Raw genomic sequence first — 18,844 nt, forward strand, 5'->3', positions numbered from 1 at the left:
TCTCTCTCTCTCTCTCTCTCTCTCATATATACATATATGTATCAGTTCAGTTCATTCGCTCAGTCATGTCCAACTCTTTGAAACCCCATAGACTGTAGCATGCCAGGCTTCCTGTCCATCACCAACTCCTGGAGCTTGCTCAAACTCATGTCCATAGAGTTGGTGATGCCATCCAACCATCTCATCCTCTTTCGTCCCCTTCTCCTCCTGCCCTCAATCTTTCCCAGCATCAGAGTCTTTTCCAATGGGTCAGTTCTTCGCATCAGGTGGCCAAAGTATTGGAGTTTCAGCTTCAGCATCAGTCCTTCCAATGAACCCCAGGACTGATCTCCTTTAGGATGGACTGGTTGGATCTCCTTGCAGTCCAAGGGACTCTCAAGGGTCTTCTCCAACACCGCAGTTCAAAAGGATCAATTCTTCTGTGCTCAGCTTTCTTTATAGTCCAACTCTCACATCCATAAGTATACACACACACACACACACACACACATATATACACACACCTTTATGTCAATTTTAAGGAATTGTTTCACCCGATTGGGAGAGTTGGCAAGTCTGAAATCCACAGGGCAGGCCAACTGTCTGGAATTTTAGGCAAAAATTGATGTTGCAGCCATGGGTCCAAAGTTCAGCATGACAGGAGCCCGGAAACCCAGGCTGGGTTTCCATGTTGCAGTTTGGAGGCAAAATCCCTTCTTCAGGAAACCCCTGTCTTTGCTTTAACACATTCAACTGATTGGCTGAGGCCCTCCCACCTTATGGAGGATAATCTGTTTTACTCAAAGTCTGTTGATTTCCGTGTTGATTCCACCTAAAAAATGACCTTTACAGCAACGTCTAGACTGATATTTGAACAGACATCTGGGTACCATAGCCTAGTTGAGCTGACCCATACTGTTAACTATTACAGAAGTCAAGCTGTAAACTTTTTATTTGTAATCTAAGTCATGGCTATGGACTAGAAAAAAACACTAGTCTGAAATTAAATCATGTTGTCTTAGTATAATGTGTCAGTTCTTGCATTGAACCATTCGTTGGGTGTTATTAAGCACCCATGTGTAAGGCACTGTGCTTTAGAGCAGGAAAGCAAAGACAAGCCCTTTACTTTCAAAGCAGTCAGCATCTACTCCAGAGGACAGACAGACGAAAAAAGAGATGATTGCAACGTGGTTGTCTGTACTAGAGCAGTGAGGTGAGGTAGGGGGTGGTCTTGGCGGGAGAAAGGTGGATCAGGGAAGGCTCCGTGGAAGAGGAGACACTTAAGCTCGATCTTGAGGGGTAATTCCGAGTTCTCCAGGGAGACATTCCCAGCAGGACACAATGTATGCAAAGGTGTAGGCAATAAAAGGCTATCACACTCATGAAATGGCCAAGTATTCAGAATGTTTGGAGACTTCTGTCACATAGTAGGTGCTTGAGACTCAGTATCTGTTGTTATCATCGAAAAAAATTAAGGTGTGGCAGGTGTTATATTTTATGGTTTCCTGGTTAGGAAATAACCATCACTATCAGGCCATCAGTAAGGTATGATAATTCTCGGCCTTTAAAAATTGTCAGTATAATGTATTTAGATGGAGTCTATCAAAACTTGTTTAATTTTCCATTCTACCTAAAAATATTTTCTTGTCCATACTGGATTAATTACAAAGAGAATTAGAAGTTTATGTCTCTTTAGGATTTATCTTATAAGGTAGGGACTCTAGACCAAGTCTATCGTTTAGGTTTCTAAGATTTTTCTCTGAACCAGTGATGTCACCTTGAGCGAATCAGTCTACTTCTTCAAGCTTTAAATTCTCCTCTTTAGAGAAAGGAGTTGGGCTGGTTTTTAAAGGTCCACCATAGGCTATTCTATGATCTCTAAAAGGAAATTGTTATCTCCACTGTGCCTGGTTATACAGGCATATTTCTGCAGCATAAATCGTTGATAACCACACCTTTCTCAATAGTTACTGGTTGCAATGCAAGTCTCACCACTTTGAGTATTACACATTTTTCAACTACTTTATTAAGTATTTTCTCTGTGTGTATGTAGAATAACCCTGCAAAGTAGATATCATTTCCATTTTATGGTTGAAGAAAACAGAGGCTCAGACAACTTTAATAATGTCACTCAGGTGGTCATGGGGAAGTTGGGTTGAATTCTGACCCTTTGGCACCAAAGTCTGCATTCTTTATCAAGGATTGTGAACTCTGAGCCGTGGTATACGGTTATTACTATAAGAGAGTGTCTTGTGTATATAGCAGGGGTGAAATGACGTTTTGTAAAAAGACAAGTCTCCACCTGAAACTTACAATGTTGTAAATCAACTATAGGTCATTAAAAAAAAAAAAAGTCTCATTCTCTGAAAGCCATCTGTGCAACATTTTAAATGGTGAAAGAAAAGAGGTACTTTTTGGTATGTTGACCAACAGGGCCATGAGTTCTAATGTCACTGTGCAGCATTTCAACCATAGGAAGAAAATACTATTTCCATTATAGGAGAAGAGCCGGAAGCCACCTGCTGAATAAGTAACAAAACTCGGATCCTTTGACTCCATGCCCTTGCATGCAGCTTCTGCCCACAGTCCATGATAATTCCTCTCGACACCTGCTTCTTCTTGGGGTCTTGGCTGCTCCCTCTGGGGGATCATTTCACTAACTTTGAAACAGCATTCAGGTCTCAACTTAGTTGCCGTCTTGAAAGGCTGTTTCTTGGTCTTCCAGTTTACATTAGACACTTGTCCCTCACAAGCTCGTCATCCTGTTTTATGTCTCTGTTACTCTAGGATATTTTTCCTTGTTTATTTACCTGTTTGTTTGACTGATTCCTCCCATCTGAGTAAAGCTCAGTGAGAGCAGAGACTTTTGCTCTTCTTTACTGCTCTAGCCTCAGCATGTGGAGTAGCAGCCTGTCCTGTCTGTTTAACCAATCCATCCAACCATCTCCCCTCACTTCTCTTCCTCCCTCCTTCCTTCCCCACTTTTCCCCTCCCTCCATATATCTGTCTATAAAATGGTTTGGCTTTATATTTATAGGATGAAGCAGTATAGCTGCTTCTCCAATTAGAATGTAGGAAGACCCTCACATTTCCTTTATGGTTAACCACTTAATAGCTGGGGCTTCCCTGGTGGCTCAGTAGTAAAGAATCAAGAATCTGCCTGAAATGCAGGAGACATGGGTTCAATCCCTGGTTTGGGAAGATTCCCTGGTTTGGGAAGATTCCATGCAAGGGCATGGAGTCAAAGGATCAGAGTTTTGTTACTTATTCAGCAGGTGGCTTCCGGCTCTTCTCCTATAATGGAAATAGTATTTTCTTCCCATGGTTGAATAGCAACCCACTCTAGTATTGCTTGGAGAATCTCATGGACAGAAAAGCCTGGCGGGCTACAGGTCATAGGGTCACCAAGAGTTGGATACAACTGAAGCAACGGAGCACACACACACTTAATACTTGTGTTTTTCTCAGATGCTCCCTTTTTGTATTAAGTCCAAGATAGGGCAGAATGCTGAGAAATTGAGCTTTAGTTATAAAACTCTGATTTTTGAAAACTTGTTTCTCACCACCTATTTTTTTGTCTTGCTTTGTTTATCTTGCCAGGGTTCTGTGCCTGAATTACAAAGACAGCTCTTCAGCCAGCTCATTCCAGATGAATGAATGATTACGTGAAGTGTGGTCTACACTTCCTCTGGGGGTAAGTTCAAGGCCCTTGTACATCTCGAGAGGGATAAGGTCTGGTGGTGTTTATGTGCCTGTTTCCCATGTCGCTCTATTAACTGCTCTTTGTGTGCAGACCTGAGCAGGGAAAGCTGGTGTGGATTCCTTTAGTGGCTGGTGGCCAAGGTTTCTGCAGGCAGCGGGCACCAAATCTGAGTGGCATTTTACAAATGCCCCTTAATTTGATGTGCTGGCTGATCCTGTCTCTGTGGAAAAGCATATGTCCATCTTTGCTGAGAGTTTAGGTAGAGAAGCTGAAGTCAGGGAAGTTTGAACTCCAAACCAACTAGGACCTCCTGCTGAAGAACAGATTGTGCATGCTAAGTAGCCTCAGTCATGTCCGACTCTTTGCAATACTATAGGCTGTAGCCCACCAGACTCCTCTGTCCATGGGATTCTCCAGGCAAGAATACTGAGTGGGTTGCCATGATTTTCCAACTGAGGGATCAAATCCATGTCTCTTACCTCTCCTACACTGGCAGGCAGGTTCTTTACCACTAGGACCACCTGGGAAGCCCTGAGAGCAGACTAGAGAGTATCATTTCTCATGGCAGTTGTAAGATCTGGACAGCTCAGAGGACTTGGGCACTGGGAAGCCACCGAGGAGAGGTCAGGTCTCACCCCCGGTGTTGAGGCTGTTTTCGTTCTGACTGGTGCATCTTACTAGTTGGTGTATTGGTTGTTGCAGGGTAAATGTTACAGTGGGAAATCTGAGCAGTTCCCAAAGCCCTGTTTGGAATGATTGCAGGTAGTTCCTTGGAAAGGTGTGCAGTGTCTGCAGTTCATGCTTGTTTTGGTAAAACACACACACAGGCAAAGCTCCCCAGGCTGAAGTCTGTCTCATCTCTCCTGGGCCCCTTTGTGCCTTGTGGGTCTCAACTCAGGGTGCTGCCTCCAGAGACTGTCCCCGAGCACCCAATATGTGGTGGCCACTCAGCCACCTGCTAAACTATTACTTTTTTATTTACTTTTATATTTACTGAAATGTTTTTTAAATTGAAGGGGGCTTCCCAGGTGGCTCAGTGGTAAAGAATCCGCCTGCCAAAGCAGGAGACGCGGGTTCGATCTGTGGGTCAGGATGTGTATGAACATACTTAATCACCATCACTCCATGAGAAAAATGTTTTTCTTATTCCCATCTTACAGAAGAAACTGACCCAGGAAAGGTCAAAGGCAGGATTCAAAAACTCAGGCCATGTCACTCCCCCAAAATCTAAACTTTAGGCTTTTCAAACAGGTGTCTTTCAGTCCTGGCTTTTGAACTTCGTGGAAACATAAGTGAAACACCCCTCCGAGGCTAAGTGGATATTCCTTCTGAATATTCTAATGTAGATGACACAAAGGCTGGTCAATACAAAGGTTACCAGCTGCTATTAAAATGTGTACCTTTAGTGTGTGCTGTATTTGTAAACAAACCCAGAAATGTTAGAAAACTTCCTGCTTGCAGGGATCATAGTGTAAAACATGATAATTGTGCGAAGGAGCATTTCACATTTTTAAAACAGTAAGAAGCAAATTGAATCTTCAAAATCTCCTCCAGAGCACAAATTTCTCACCATGTGACACTAACTGTGCCTCTGGTGTCCTAGGCAAGTTGGTCGTGCAGACGGATGCCCCTCGAGACCTAGGATTTAGCCTTCCCAAGTCAGGGAGTCGGGACTGTTGCTTAAGTGAAATTGTCTTCTTTGTGGTTTATCATTTACATCCAATATTGCAAAGTGGGGGGCTTCTGGCTGGTTCTGGGCTGTGGATAAGCTCTGGTTGGCCTGCAAAATATGTCCCTGACAAGTATTTTCAGGTTATGTAAGTTAGCTGCTGACCTGTAAAAAGTGGAAAAATTTACATGAAAGCAGCATTTTCAGTGTTTCTTGAAAAGGAGTTTCGGCTGGCGCATCCCCAGGCTTCTGCATTCCCAGATGGCAGTGATGAGCTGGCCCTTCGGGATGGGTTGTCATGGGCCAGATGGCCACAGTCCCCGCTGCTGTGCACAGTCTCAAGGCACTGAGTGTCAATTGCCATTTTTCATTGACTTAAGTAGTTTTATTTCTAGTAGAATTGGGAGAAAAGTGAAAAAAGTGCAATCTACGTCTGTATCTGTAATGGAAAAATAGAAGATGTTTCTGGAGAGTTCCCTTTTTTTGGCCACACCTTGCAACATGTGGGATCTTAGTTCCCCAACCAGAGATCAAACCCGTGCCCTCTGAGTTGGAAGCAAAGTCTTAACCACTGGATGGCCGGGGAAGTTCCTAGAGCTTCTTATTTTAAGGAAAATAGAACAGAGCATTTGTGTGTGTGTGCTGAAGGATACTTGTACACATTTCATTTGCTGACAAATGGTTTCTGTTTCTTAAGAATGTAGCTCCCAGTCCTGCTTCACTCATACGTTTCAAACAGCCCTGTTAGGAGACTGATCCGTCCTCTGGACGGTAAAAAATTTCCTTCTGCATTCAGACACCATTCTTTTGCTTCATTTTAGGTCCTTTCTTTCGGCAGCAAATTCTCCCTCACCTTCCTTGAGCTCAGTTCTTGGGCCTCCTGGCTGGTGGACTGGGAACCGTCTATACATGCGTGGGGACTCGGGAAGTAGGTTCCATCCTGCCTTCGCCCCTGGGGCCCCAACGTTTCCCAGACTTCGTGGCACCAGAGAGGGCCTGTGGCCTCTTTTACTCTGAGTGGGGTGACGCAGACTGAAGCCTTTAGGACTGTCTTCCATGTGCATTTGATTTTTAGCGAAAAACATAATCTGGCGTTGTCCATCTGTTCTGTTTTACACGGTGGCTCTGGCTTCATTGTGAAGATGGTCTAAAAGGAGGGGGAGAGCCGGGAAGAACCGTGAACCTGACTGCTGCTGTTTGTAGGGTGACTGGGTAGAAGGGGGGTGTAGAATGTGTGTGCGGATAATGATGGAAAGGCTGAACTTAATTAGTGGAAGTTTTAGGATGACTCATCTGAAGTCCGCGGAAGGAGTTCTCATCTATCAGTTGGTGACTTAACAGTGGAATGTGCTTTCTAATAGAGCTGGGAACTTCCCATCCCTCCATGTATTTAGGGAGAAGGGAGGGGTCCATCTATCAGGATCCTGGAGACGGTTCTCAAACTGGAAGCGGGACCAGGACCAGGCTTGATAGATGGATGACCTGCAGGGTCTCTTCAAAAACTCAGATTCAATTATTCTGAGTTAAACTGATTAGGAACCTTTCAGCTAAAACAGTTTCACTTTAGTCCACGAAAAGAAAATATTGTGAGTGGAGTGAGAGGCAGAATTTAACACTTTTTAATTACATTGAGTTCTGGGCAGATTACTTGTATTTTCTTAACTTCCAACATAACCCTTCAAAAATGTTGTAAACAGATGTGTCTAGTGATTAGTATTTATAAGACAGGATTTTACAAGCATAGTTCCTATTAATAAATGATTTTTTTCTACTAAAATTTTTTATTTTAATAATACCTTATCTGAAACTCATTTTGTAGTTTTATTTCCATTGGTAGCATGATTTTTAATACACATTTTGTCATTTATATAAAATATTACCTGTTAGTTGGTACAAAGTATTCTATTTAGTTTCAAAACTTAGGATTTGGGGGAATTCCCTGGTTGCCCAATGGTTAGGACTCCATGCTGTCACTGCCGAGGGTCTGGGTTCAATTCCTGGTCAGAGAACTAAGGTCCAGCAAGCTGAGCACTGCAATCAAAAAGAGGAAAAAAAAAATTAACTCCCAAAATTTAGAATTTTATACATTGTCAATAATTGTTAAACGTTAAAGTGTATTTAATTTGGATATGGGGACTCAGAGAAAAAAGATCCTTTAAAGGAAAGCTTTTTTAAAGAATTTGCTCTAAATCTTAATTTTTATGTCACTTAATATTTGCTCATTCTTAAAGTAACTAACTGCTCATTTGGTTAAATTGTTAGGGCTTAATTGTTATGAAATGTAAGGTACTACTTGGATTTCATAAATATTTACACTGTAAAATCTTTCATTTTCATGATAACTATCTTCATTAATTTTACTTTTTTTGCACATTTGATGCCTTCAAAACACTTAGAAAAAGATTGTATTATGAAATTTAGATGTTCTGTGGTTTTAAAGCAACCACATACCATGTTAGTATTGCATCTTGAATTATTTTAACATTGACTGTAGATTTTGTAGGCACCTCCAGTTTGCTTTTGAAAAACTTGAAAGTTAATTTTGCTCTCTATTTTGTCCTCATTTTGTAAATACTAAGTTTTTCATTGATTTACAGGAACACTGTTGTCTTCTTTTTTTTTTTTTTTTCTTTTTTTTACAGGAACACTGTTGTCTTCTTAATCCACACTTGTGAAGTTGTGGTTTTAAAGCAACACTTTACCATGCTAGCATTGCATTTGGAATTGTCTTAGAGTTGACTGTTGACTTGAAAGGTGCATGACCGTGGGCTGTTCACGCATCTCTGTGAGGCTAAGGCAGCCTGGAATATGCAATGCTACAGGAGAACAGCTGGACAGTTTCAAGTGCAATCTCTCTGGAAGATGTGCTTGGTGGGCATTTATAATGTGTGAATGGCTTATTTTAAATGGGTTTTAGAGTCTTCTGACACAAATATGTAGACTGCACTGGATGTTCCTTTTTTAAAAAAAGTTTTTATTTTTATTTTATCTGTTTGTTTGTTTATTGGCTGTACTGTGCAGCTGGCAGGATCTTAGTTCCCTGACCTGGGATTGAACCCCGGGCCCTCAGCAGTGAAAGTGTGGAGTCCTAACCCTTGGACTGCGGGGGAATTTCCAATGTTCTTTTCTTTGCCTGTTCACCCCCACTGCCATCATCATCACTCCATTCACTCACTCACTCATTCACTGACTCAATGGATATTTATTGATTTATTAGGTATTCACCATGTGCCAGGTACTTTTTATAGTACTAGACATAACAGTAGGCACTTCACAAGATCTCTGCTCTGCATTCTCTGGAAGGTCTTTTATTACACAGTCTGCATGTATTATTTTACTTAATCCTGACAACAGCCCAGTGAGGTAGGTAGTAGTATCTCCCTTTCGCAGATTGAGAAGCTGAAAAGTGATGAGTCTCGTGTCACGCCGCAGGGTCTGAGGTCAAGGAAGAGGGACCCTAAGGTCTGGGGCCTGAGCTGCTTTGCTGGCGCCTGGGAGCAGTGGCTGGGTTGCAGAGGAGTTCCGTGTGTCAGTTGTGTGGGTCTCCCGTGTCCCACGTGGGAGGGAAACCTTTCAAACTGTGGGAGTTTGGATATGAAGGCCAGCCACGTACACTTTCACTCAGCTCTGGGCTAATTCAGTTGCGTTTGGTTTTAGAAACAAGTTGTTAAGATTTTTGCCTTTTGATGAAATGGGGAGGAAGGCCACCTCAGGTGGATTTTATTTGGATTTATTTGGATTTTAGGGTTTTCACATGAATATTTTGCATGTTTCCTTTTCTTCTGGTGTGGCCTTCATCTAGGACATTTTTGCAAAGGTATCGCTCAATTCCGTGTCTTTTCAGCCCATGTTATTTGAAATACTGCTTTTCCATCATGACGAAGGAGCAGACTAAAAGCTCTTCTAGCACGTTAGCATATGGTGGAGGTTTTCCTCATTTGTGTTGTTTCCTCAAAGGTGGATGTTTCTATTTGTGAGAGATTATTCTATCTTTTCGGAGAAGGCAATGGCACCCCACTCCAGTACTCTTGCCTGGAAAATCCCATGGATGGAGGAGCCTGGAAGGCTGCGGTCCATGGGGTCGCTGAGGGTCGGACACAACTGAGCGACTTCACTTTCACTTTTCACTTGCATGCATTGGAGAAGGAAATGGCAACCCACTCCAGTGTTCTTGCCTGGAGAATCCCAGGGATGGCAGAGCCTGGTGGACTGCCGTCTGTGGGGTCGCACAGAGTTGGACACGACTGACGTGACTTAGCAGCAGCAGCATTCTATCTTTTGCGATCCTGTTTGGATAAAAGTAATTTATGTTTTTAGTCTTTATTATTACTACTATACATGTGTGTGTGTGTTTACTCATGTGTGTATAGTCATGTCTGACTCTTTGCGACCCTAAGGACTGTAGTGCACCAGGCTCCTCTGTCCATCGAACTTTCCAGTCAAGATTACTGGAGTGGGTTGCCACAAGCCCGCATCTCTCAAGTCTCCTGCATTGGCAGGCAGATTCTTTATCAACTGTATCTCCTGGGAAGGCAGTATGTGTGTGTGTGTGTATATGCTTTTTTTTAAACCAGGTGAAGCCCTTAGAATTGACTATAGATTATTAATAAAAAATGATGCTTGATGGGATATTCTTTCTGTATCATTGTGTGTTTGATGTCAGAAGTGAAGAATATGGCAGGAATTGAGTGTCTTGATTTTTAAGTGGAGAGGTTATTTCTGAGAGTTCATATTCCTTTTTTTTTTGTTCCTGACTTTCTTTTATTGTTGTTACTATTATTTTAATTTATTGGAAGTGTAGACACAATGTTGTGTCAATTTCTGTCACAGAACAAAGTGAATCAGTCATATGTATTCATGTATCCCCTCTCTCCTGGATTGCCCCTGTCCCAGCATACTCCTTTTAAAATCGTATTCTTAATGTCAGTTTTTCTGTAACTACTTATAGATTAACTACTTATATCTTTTTATGTTTTTATTCTAGATAGACATTATTATCCACCCCATTTTATGGTGAGGGAAATGGGATTTCAGTTCAGTTCAGTCGCTCAGTTGTGTTCAACTCTTTGCGACCCCATGGACTGCAGCACACCAGGCCTCCCTGTCCATCACCAACTCCCGGAGCTTGCTTAGACCTATGTCCATTGAGTCAGTGATGCCATCCAACCATCTCATCCTCTATTGTCCCCTTCTTCTCCTCCTGCCTTCAATCTTTTCTAGCATCAGGGTCTTTAGAAGGCTTCTAAGTCACTGAGAGATGAATTTCTAACTCATGTCTCCTGTGAAATCTGAGATATTTCCGCTACATTTTATGTTTATTAAACATTTCTTATTAGCTGAAAGTTTGTTCCCTTTTACCAACCTCTCCTATTTCTCCTTCCTCCATCCTGGCAACCATCTTTCTACTTTGTGAGTGTGTTTGTGTCACTTCCTTCTAACCTTTTATTAGGAATATCTGCAAAAATACAGAAAAGTTCAAAGAATTGTATAGTGAATAGTAGACCTAGACAGCATATTAAAAAGCAGAAACCTAGAGACATTACTTTGCCGACAAAGGTGCGTCTAGTCAAACCTATGGTTTTTCCATTGGTCATGTATGGATGTGAGAGTTGGACCATAAAGAAAGCTGAGCACCAAAGAATTGATGCTTTTGAGCTATGGTGTTGGAGAAGCCTCTTGAGAGTCCCGTGGACTGCAAGGAGATCCAACCAGTCCATACTTAAGGAGATCAGTCCTGGGTGTTCATTGGAAGGACTGATGCTGAAGCTGAAACTCCAATACTTTGGCCACCTGATGGAAAGAACTGACTCACTGGAAAAGACCCTGATGCTGGGAAGGATTGAACGCAGGAGGAGAAGGGGACAACAGAGGATGAGATGGTTGGATGGCATCACCAATTCGATGGATGTGAGTTTGAGCAAGCTCTGGGAGTTGGTGATGGACAGGGAAGCCTGGCGTGCCGCAGTCCATGGGGTCTCGAAGAGTCGGACATGCCTGAGTGACTGAACTGAATAGACCCATAACTTGAATTCTACTCTGTAATTGTTACAATTTTGCTATATTTGCTTTTACATGTGTCATTTTGCACTGTGTGTTTGCAGACAGAATATTTCTTTAGTAATTTACATAATGCTCAGATCTTTGCCAAGGAATTCAGTTTTAATGACTATTAATGCATATATCCTGTTACATTATAATATTATGTCAGAATGAAGCATTAGAAAGATAAAGTCTAGGTTTTATGATGTGGAAATAATGCTGGGTTTTGTAATTTGGGATGAAGTACTAAACTGACAGTATTTTGCTGTAGTTGGACGAAGTCGAAGGAACTTGAAAAATCTAACATAGTTTGAAACCCCAAGTGACTCTATAAATTCATAGAACAAAAGTTACTTGGGTGACCTCAGTGATAAAAAATGGAATCAGACAGTGCAAACCCATTGGAAGTGTCTGAGGAATGTTGGAGATAAGTCAGTCTTTTGAGCAGTTCTGACTCGGAGTGATCTGTGTGTATACAGAATATCAAAAGGTCAGAATTGTCTTAATAGGGATACAAAAATATTTCCTTGGAATTACTTGTTCTTCTGATAAGTTTTCCACCTCAGAAACATCTTCGTTCTGATATAATTCCCTTTCTCTCCTTTGTATCAAGGAGTAGTTGTTCTGTCTCAGGATTGTTTGGAAGAAACATGCTTGTTTTCTGTTGGCTGATACTTTATTTTTTGGGTAACAGAAATGATGGTGCTGGGTCTAAAGGAATAGGAGCTCAGTGACTTAAACTGCACCCTTCTTTTGTATTTATCTAGACTTTTTTTTTTTTAATACAGACACAGGTCAAATGAACATTTTGGGAATTCCCATGTTTTCTGTTATATGACTTGGCTTCCGTGGCAGCCTTCTGACTTCAGTCCCAGGGCTTGTGGTTACTTGGGTGGCAGGTCTTGGTGTGGCCTTAAGCGAGTCACTTGAAGCCTTGTTTCTGATGAGGGGCTTGGAGACGGGAATTTTTTATCCTTCTTTCTCCACCAGCACTAAAAATTCCTTGGTTCTGTGTTCACTAATACAAATTTTTGTGGAGGTTAGATGGCTTTTTATAACTATTGGGCTAATGACGTTTTGTGATGGCTCTTATTATGTGTCAACTAAGGTTAGAAAATGTATCTTCAAACGTGTATGAACTACATGGAAACTGTGTGGAAACAGAATTCAGTTAGCGTGTGTGTGAGTGTGTACCTGGGTGTGTTGATGTATGTATGTGTACATAAATACTCATTTTTTCATGCAAGATGAGGAATTAAAAGCTTGTGTGTCTAAAGCAGAATCTTGTCTTTAGTATTACTTAAAAATCTTGTCTGCTGCATATATGGATCCACTCATATTTTTTTAAAACAGATCTTTTTAAAACAAATTTTTGCTTTTTAAAAAATATTTATTTGGCTCTACTGGGTCTTCGTTGTGGCACACGGGATGTTTGGTCTTTAGTTGTGACGTGTAGAATCTTATATGCAACTTGTAGGATCTGGTTCCCCAATCAGTGATCGAACCAGGGCCCCTATTTGGGATGGTCACCCACTGGGTGACCACTTAGCCACTGAGTCACTGGTGAAGTCCTTCATTCACATTTTTCATGAGAAGTGCTTTCTGAAAAAAACTGTTGTCATGTGTTTGTCCAGAATAACTGGGAAACCTCTGCTTAAACTGTTTTCTTCTATGAACTATAATTTCAAAGATTGAAACTTAAAATGGAAAATCTTACTGCAGAGATGGAATCTTATTCTCTCATTCAGCACCCCATCCCCAATACCTCACCTTATCTTTTGGGGATTCTTGAAATGGGGGGTCTTTTTTCAAAAGCTACAGCAAGACTTCAAAACCTGTGAAACTCTGGTTTATCACTTTTTTTTTTTAAGGGCAGTTAAATGCATTTTTTTTTTGGAGAAAATAGCCACCTTTTGGAATAACAGGGACTTCTAGTGTAAGGCTCTGTAGTTTTCAGCTCTCTGGAAAACGAAGTAACTCCAGCAAGGCACAGAGAGTGCACACCCTCTATTTTGCAAATCACAAAATGATTTTGAACGGCTGCTCTTGAGGCAGGGTTTTTATGGCCGACATTCCAGCTGTGGTTTTGGAGACAGAATGTTTACTACCGCTCAAACACCAGGATGGTAGGTGTATATTCTTCCTGCCAAGGGGCTTAAAAAAGCAGCTGAGGCACCCTTCGAGTGAGTAAACCTTTATTCAGCAAACTGGGGAGCCGCTTTCCTATGGAACTTTGGTGGTAATTCTGGAATGCGGAGCCCACAGCAGCGTAGTCATGGGCGAGCCCGGCGGCTCCAGGCCTGATGGCAGGCTGTTCTGGCTAATCGCTGCCGGCAGCCCATGGAAAACCACTTTCTGGTTAAGCCTGCATCATACTCTTCCACCAATGGAAAAAATTGAACATGATGAGGGTGTGTAGCTAGCAGACAAAAATATATCCAGCATTGCACAGAATCTGTTTTTAGCTCTTAACGGCCGAGCATTTGAAGTGTTAGAACGTTGTTTCCTGCCTTACCATGGGCAGAAAGAAGAGGGAGTCTGTGGATGTATAGAGAGACCCTAATTAAAAGAGCCTGAGAAGCACTGGCTACATCCAGAGTTCTGGCAAAGGTAAGGTTATAAATGTTCATTTCCCCGCTTTTGCAGTTGAGGCTTCATTTTATGCGTGAGAGATCAGCGTTCCTTGAAATATTCCTTTTTATTTCATTGGGTGCTGTACTTGGGCAGCCCACGTTGGTGGGCACAAGGGAACAGGCCCTTTCAAGCTGGAGTGTGTGGCTGCTTTCACTCACCTATTGGTGATTGATGGCGGTTTCCCTACCTGTTTTACTACTGAACTCTCCCAAAGTGGATGGGTATATGCTGTAGGGATTTCTTTTTTCTGATATGTCAAGGAAGTTCCATTTCTCAGTCTGATCACGTTAAAGCATTAATGGCCATGACCTTATCTTTACCAGTTACTTCTTTGAGGGCCCAGAAAGAAATGAAAAGTGTGCAGAGATTATATTTTACAGTTTCCTGGTTATTACATAACTTTATCAGGCCTTACTTTGGAGCTGAGTAAGCTCTTTCATTGAAGAATTTCTTTTCAAACTTGTAATTGGATGTTCACTCTTTATTCATGTTTATCCTTAACTTTTCCTCAAACTTTCTGAAAAAGAAATAGAATCCCTTGTAATCTGTGTGTGTGTTGGGAGGGGAACCTTATTGTAAGTAGAAGACTGATTCATGTCATAATCCCTCCAAGGTGGCTCATTCATCGGGCATTTGTCTGAGCTCTGAATTTATCAGCAGCGCTGGAGGGATGGATTCGGCAGAGTACCTCTCTCAGCTTTACGTTAATTTGGGCAAGCGTGTAATTCTCAGAAAATTGGTAGGTGGAGAGACAGAAATAGGAAGCTTTATTGAAGTCACTGTAAATTTGGAAGGTTATTTATAGAATTTCTGAAAAGTCAGTATGCTGCAGAACAGCGACTGGAGTTTTCCCTAACTCGTTTTCATCATTTCACCATGGCCCTCTGTCCATCACACTCAGGAATTCTAAAGTTTTATACTTTCAGTAGAATGAGATAGTGCTATGAGTTATTTCAGGGAGGGTAATGTGTGGGCCTCTTCAGTGGGTGTCTTCCTTTATAGAGAAGTGTTTGGGGGCTGGAGGAATGTGAGTGTTGCCCAGGTAGGTTAGAATTAATAGGGACGTTGGTAGAGACGTAGTAATAAAGGTTTTATTTATTACACTTCCTTTGCATGTAGAAAGTGAAGCTTTGGCAGGGCTGGCAACCATTCAGAGCGGGGAAGAAGGCAGCCCCAGCTGCCGTCTTGTGTAGTCACATTAACACTTGTCAGCCCCTTGATTTTCACCAGAGCTTGTAGACAGAAGCTGAAGTCTGTTGAAGAGCCTTCTGACTCTAATCCATACCGACGTGGTGTTTTGAAGGCAAGCAGATAACACCTTCCTTTCGGTACTTTTAGTGCAGGGGGAGTGACTCACAAAGCCTTCTTCTTACCCCAGGCCTGGTCTGGGAGGCTTGGAAGTGCAAGATAAGGGCTGGGCTCCTTGCCAAGAGATTATCCTTCCGAAGTGGTCCTTCACTTAACCGCTAAGTAGAATAGATGATGCTGTCTTGGTGGTCCAAGATTGTGCTTGAGAAGAGCCATGTTGCCCTTTTCCAGAAATCTGAAGTTGGTGCAGGGCCCTACAGCCTCTTCCTACAACAGCTTTTGAATGGATGTGGGAACAATACAGAGAGAAACTCACACTCCTTAAATATCTGTGGCGGGGGGGCACTTTTCTGTGTCTGTCTGTGTGCCTCCAGGTTTAGCCCACTTTGTAAGATTAATTTATGTAGGGAAGACAAATAAATATGAGCTGAGATTCCTTAGCTCAACTGTTAAAGAAAAAGCATTTTCTTTTGACGGAACATTCAGAACAAAGTCTTTTTGGACACATTCAATTGGAAAAAAATTTTCTATTAAGCCCTTAAAAATGTATTTATTGGTTGCTCTGGGTCCTTGTTGCTGTGTGCAGGTGTAATCTGGTTGCGGCGAGCGGGGACTGCTCTTCACTCTGGTGCGTGGGCTTCTCATCTTGGTGACTTTTGTTGCGGAGCACAGGCTCAGTAGCCGTGGGGCATGGGCTTAGTTGCTCATGACACGTGGAATCTTCCTAGTGAGTGAGTGAGTGAAGTTTCTCAGTCATGTCCGATTTTTCACGACCCCATGGACCGCAGCCTACCATGCTCCTCTGTCCATGGGATTTTCCAGGCAAGAGTACTGGAGTGGGTTGCCATGTCCTTCTCCAGAGGATCTTCCTGACCAGGGATCAAATCCATGTCCCCTCCATTGGCAAGTGGATTCTTATTCACTGTACTATCTGAGATGTCGTGGTTGTATTTTTTAGTTTTTAGTGATAATTTGTGTTTGTCCTTTGAAATTGTGTACCTTAAATAAAGGCCAAGGTAAAAATGGCTTTGCTAGAAAGACATAAAAAAAAAGGATTAAGGTATGGAATCAGAGAAACAGCAATAATAAAAGAGGCAGGGAAAATAAAGTAGATAAACCTGAATTTTTGACTCTTGAAAAGTACTAAGCACTATGTTTGTAGTAGTTTGGATTTTAGTGATGGTGTGTTGAGTGTCTTTTGATTATTCAGTTCCATGTTAGATGGACTCCCAAATGCTAGGAGGTGTTAATGTCAGTGTCTCAAGGACTATATCTCAGACTCTAATGTTAGCTATTTATAGTCTGTGGTGTTGTGGAACTGAAAAGGGCCTTAGGCAGTTTTTCAAATGGGAAAGCTGAAAACCTACAAAACTGAAATGACTTGTCCAGAGTTACTGAGATAGTTAGTTGCGGAGCTGAGATGCGATACCAGTTGTCTTGTTGATCTTTCTTTATACTATCTGCTTATTTAATTGGGAATATTTTGGCTCATCCTAGTGGTGCAGTGGTAAAGAATCCACCTGCCAATGCAGGAGATGCAAGAGACAGTGATTCAATCCTTGGGTTGGGAAAATCCCCTGGAGGAGGAAATGGCAGTCCACTCCAGTATTCTTGCCTGAAAAATCCCATGGACAGAGGAACTTGGTGGACTACAGTCCATGGAGTCACAAGAGTCAGGCATGACTGAGCATGCAGCACGCACACATTCATAGCTCATCTTGATATCTTTATAAATTGACAGAGACATGTATACATACATATATGTACACATACACATATCCATCTGTTTTCCCCCTTCACTTCCTTCCTGTCTCTCTCTGACTTACATACCTATTTACTTACCTACTTACCAAACCAGACAAGCTTAAAGCTATAGTCAAAGACAAGACAAAGACTTGTTTTTCTTGGATCCTAATCAAGTTCAGAGCCATACACTCAGTCAGTGGTCATCATTCCCATTAACTATTGCCAGAGAGTTTTTGGTGCCCACATATTAACCTGTGTGATAAGGCCGCTTTGGCTAGACTTCACCTGTCAGTCTGTTCCTGTTTTGGCCTTAGATTAAGATGTTTTTTTTCCATGATCCCATTCTGGTATGAGACTGCCGTCTTCCTTAGTTCTGGGCCTGACAAGAGAGGCTCTGGAGGGGAACAGAAGACAGCAGATGGACTCTCGCTTTAGTGCCAAGGTAATGTAAGGCCGTTTCGGAAAAATAAACTTTACGTGTGAAGTGATAGACCAGGTTATCATTTCGTTCTAGGAAAGGGATGTGGCCAGTGCTACAGATAGTGTCAGGAAGAAGTCGGTCCAGGGCGTTCCTAAACCTTAAAGATAGGTTTGGAAATCCTGGGTATCTTTAGGACAACACTGGAAAGTGATAATGGTCCCCATCCTGTTTTTGTACTTGACTGTGACACATCTCTCATTGCAGAATTGTTAGAGTAGGATTGCTGAGATGTAAAGAACTCAAGGGATATGTGGAGGGTAGGGGCTGGGAAGGACAAAAGCTAAAAATCCATATCATTCGAGCCCCTGAAGAGAAACTGAGTGGATAGACTTGTTTTCAAGTCATCTGTGGCCACTTGTGGAAGGTGGAGTGACAAGTGAAAAGAAGCATTGTTCACAGACAGTCATAAATAAGCCAGGAAAATCCATGATATCAAGAGGTCATAGCGAGTAAAGAACTCCATGAAAGCAGACACACGTTCACAGAACAACACACACAGACACACACACACACTGTCACATACATGTATCTGCATATATATTCTGTTGAAGGTTGATAGAATGGTCACAAATGGATCAAAAGTTAAGTACAAAACAGGAAACCCCCAAACTCAGAAGTAACTGCAACCTGGCGAAAACCTTCATGATAAATCGTCAGAGTTCCTTACTAGAGTTGATGCCCTTTTGTCCTGGTGCCTTATCTCACGTGTGTATTATCAGTGGTTCTCAGATGCTTTCCTGAAGTCTAATAGTGGAGGGTCACGGCTCCAGGGTCCATTCCCCTTCTGGTGCCTGAGCAGTCCTGGGAGGAAGCCTCCTTCCCCTTCGGCTGATGAAGGACCGCGCAGGTCTCCCCTCTCTCCTGCCACAGCTGATTCTCTGCAGTCACCCCCATTCACGTGCTGGGGTTTCTCCTGAAGACAGACAGACACCCACCCACCCTACGCACCCACCCACGCTGTTTAGGATTCCTAGCAACCACGGGGTTCTCTGCTCTTCATGGTAGAACTCCTGGCCAAGTTGTCTCTATTCACCATCTTCAATTTCATGGACCTCACCTTCAGACTCATGTCAACCCAGGTTTCTCCACCTGGACCTGCTCAGGTCAGGTTCACTGAGAGCCTCCACGTTGCTAACTTCAGAAGGGCTCTGTTCTCAGTCCTTATTACGTGAACCATCAAATGCTCACAGTCTCCTCCCTGAAAAGCCTTTTTTCAATGGGGCTTTGTGGGCAACATATTTTCTTGGTTTCCTAATTTTTTTTAAATGTTTTATTGGTGGACAAT

At 42.3% G+C, this 18,844-nt stretch overlaps 1 protein-coding gene across 1 annotated transcript in view; it reads left to right on the forward strand.

Moving 5' to 3' along the window:
* The window catches only part of TIAM2 (T-cell lymphoma invasion and metastasis 2), a 233,049-nt gene that overhangs the window by 87,838 nt on the left and 126,367 nt on the right, over positions 1 to 18,844 (forward strand). Inside the window, 1 exon segment of the mRNA XM_010840909.1 lies at positions 3,580 to 3,673. The gene's annotated coding sequence lies outside the window, so the exon portion shown is untranslated.

Source organism: Bison bison, unplaced genomic scaffold, assembly GCF_000754665.1.
Source record: "Bison bison bison isolate TAMUID 2011002044 unplaced genomic scaffold, Bison_UMD1.0 scf7180017864148, whole genome shotgun sequence".
NCBI classification, from domain to species: Eukaryota; Metazoa; Chordata; class Mammalia; order Artiodactyla; family Bovidae; genus Bison; species Bison bison.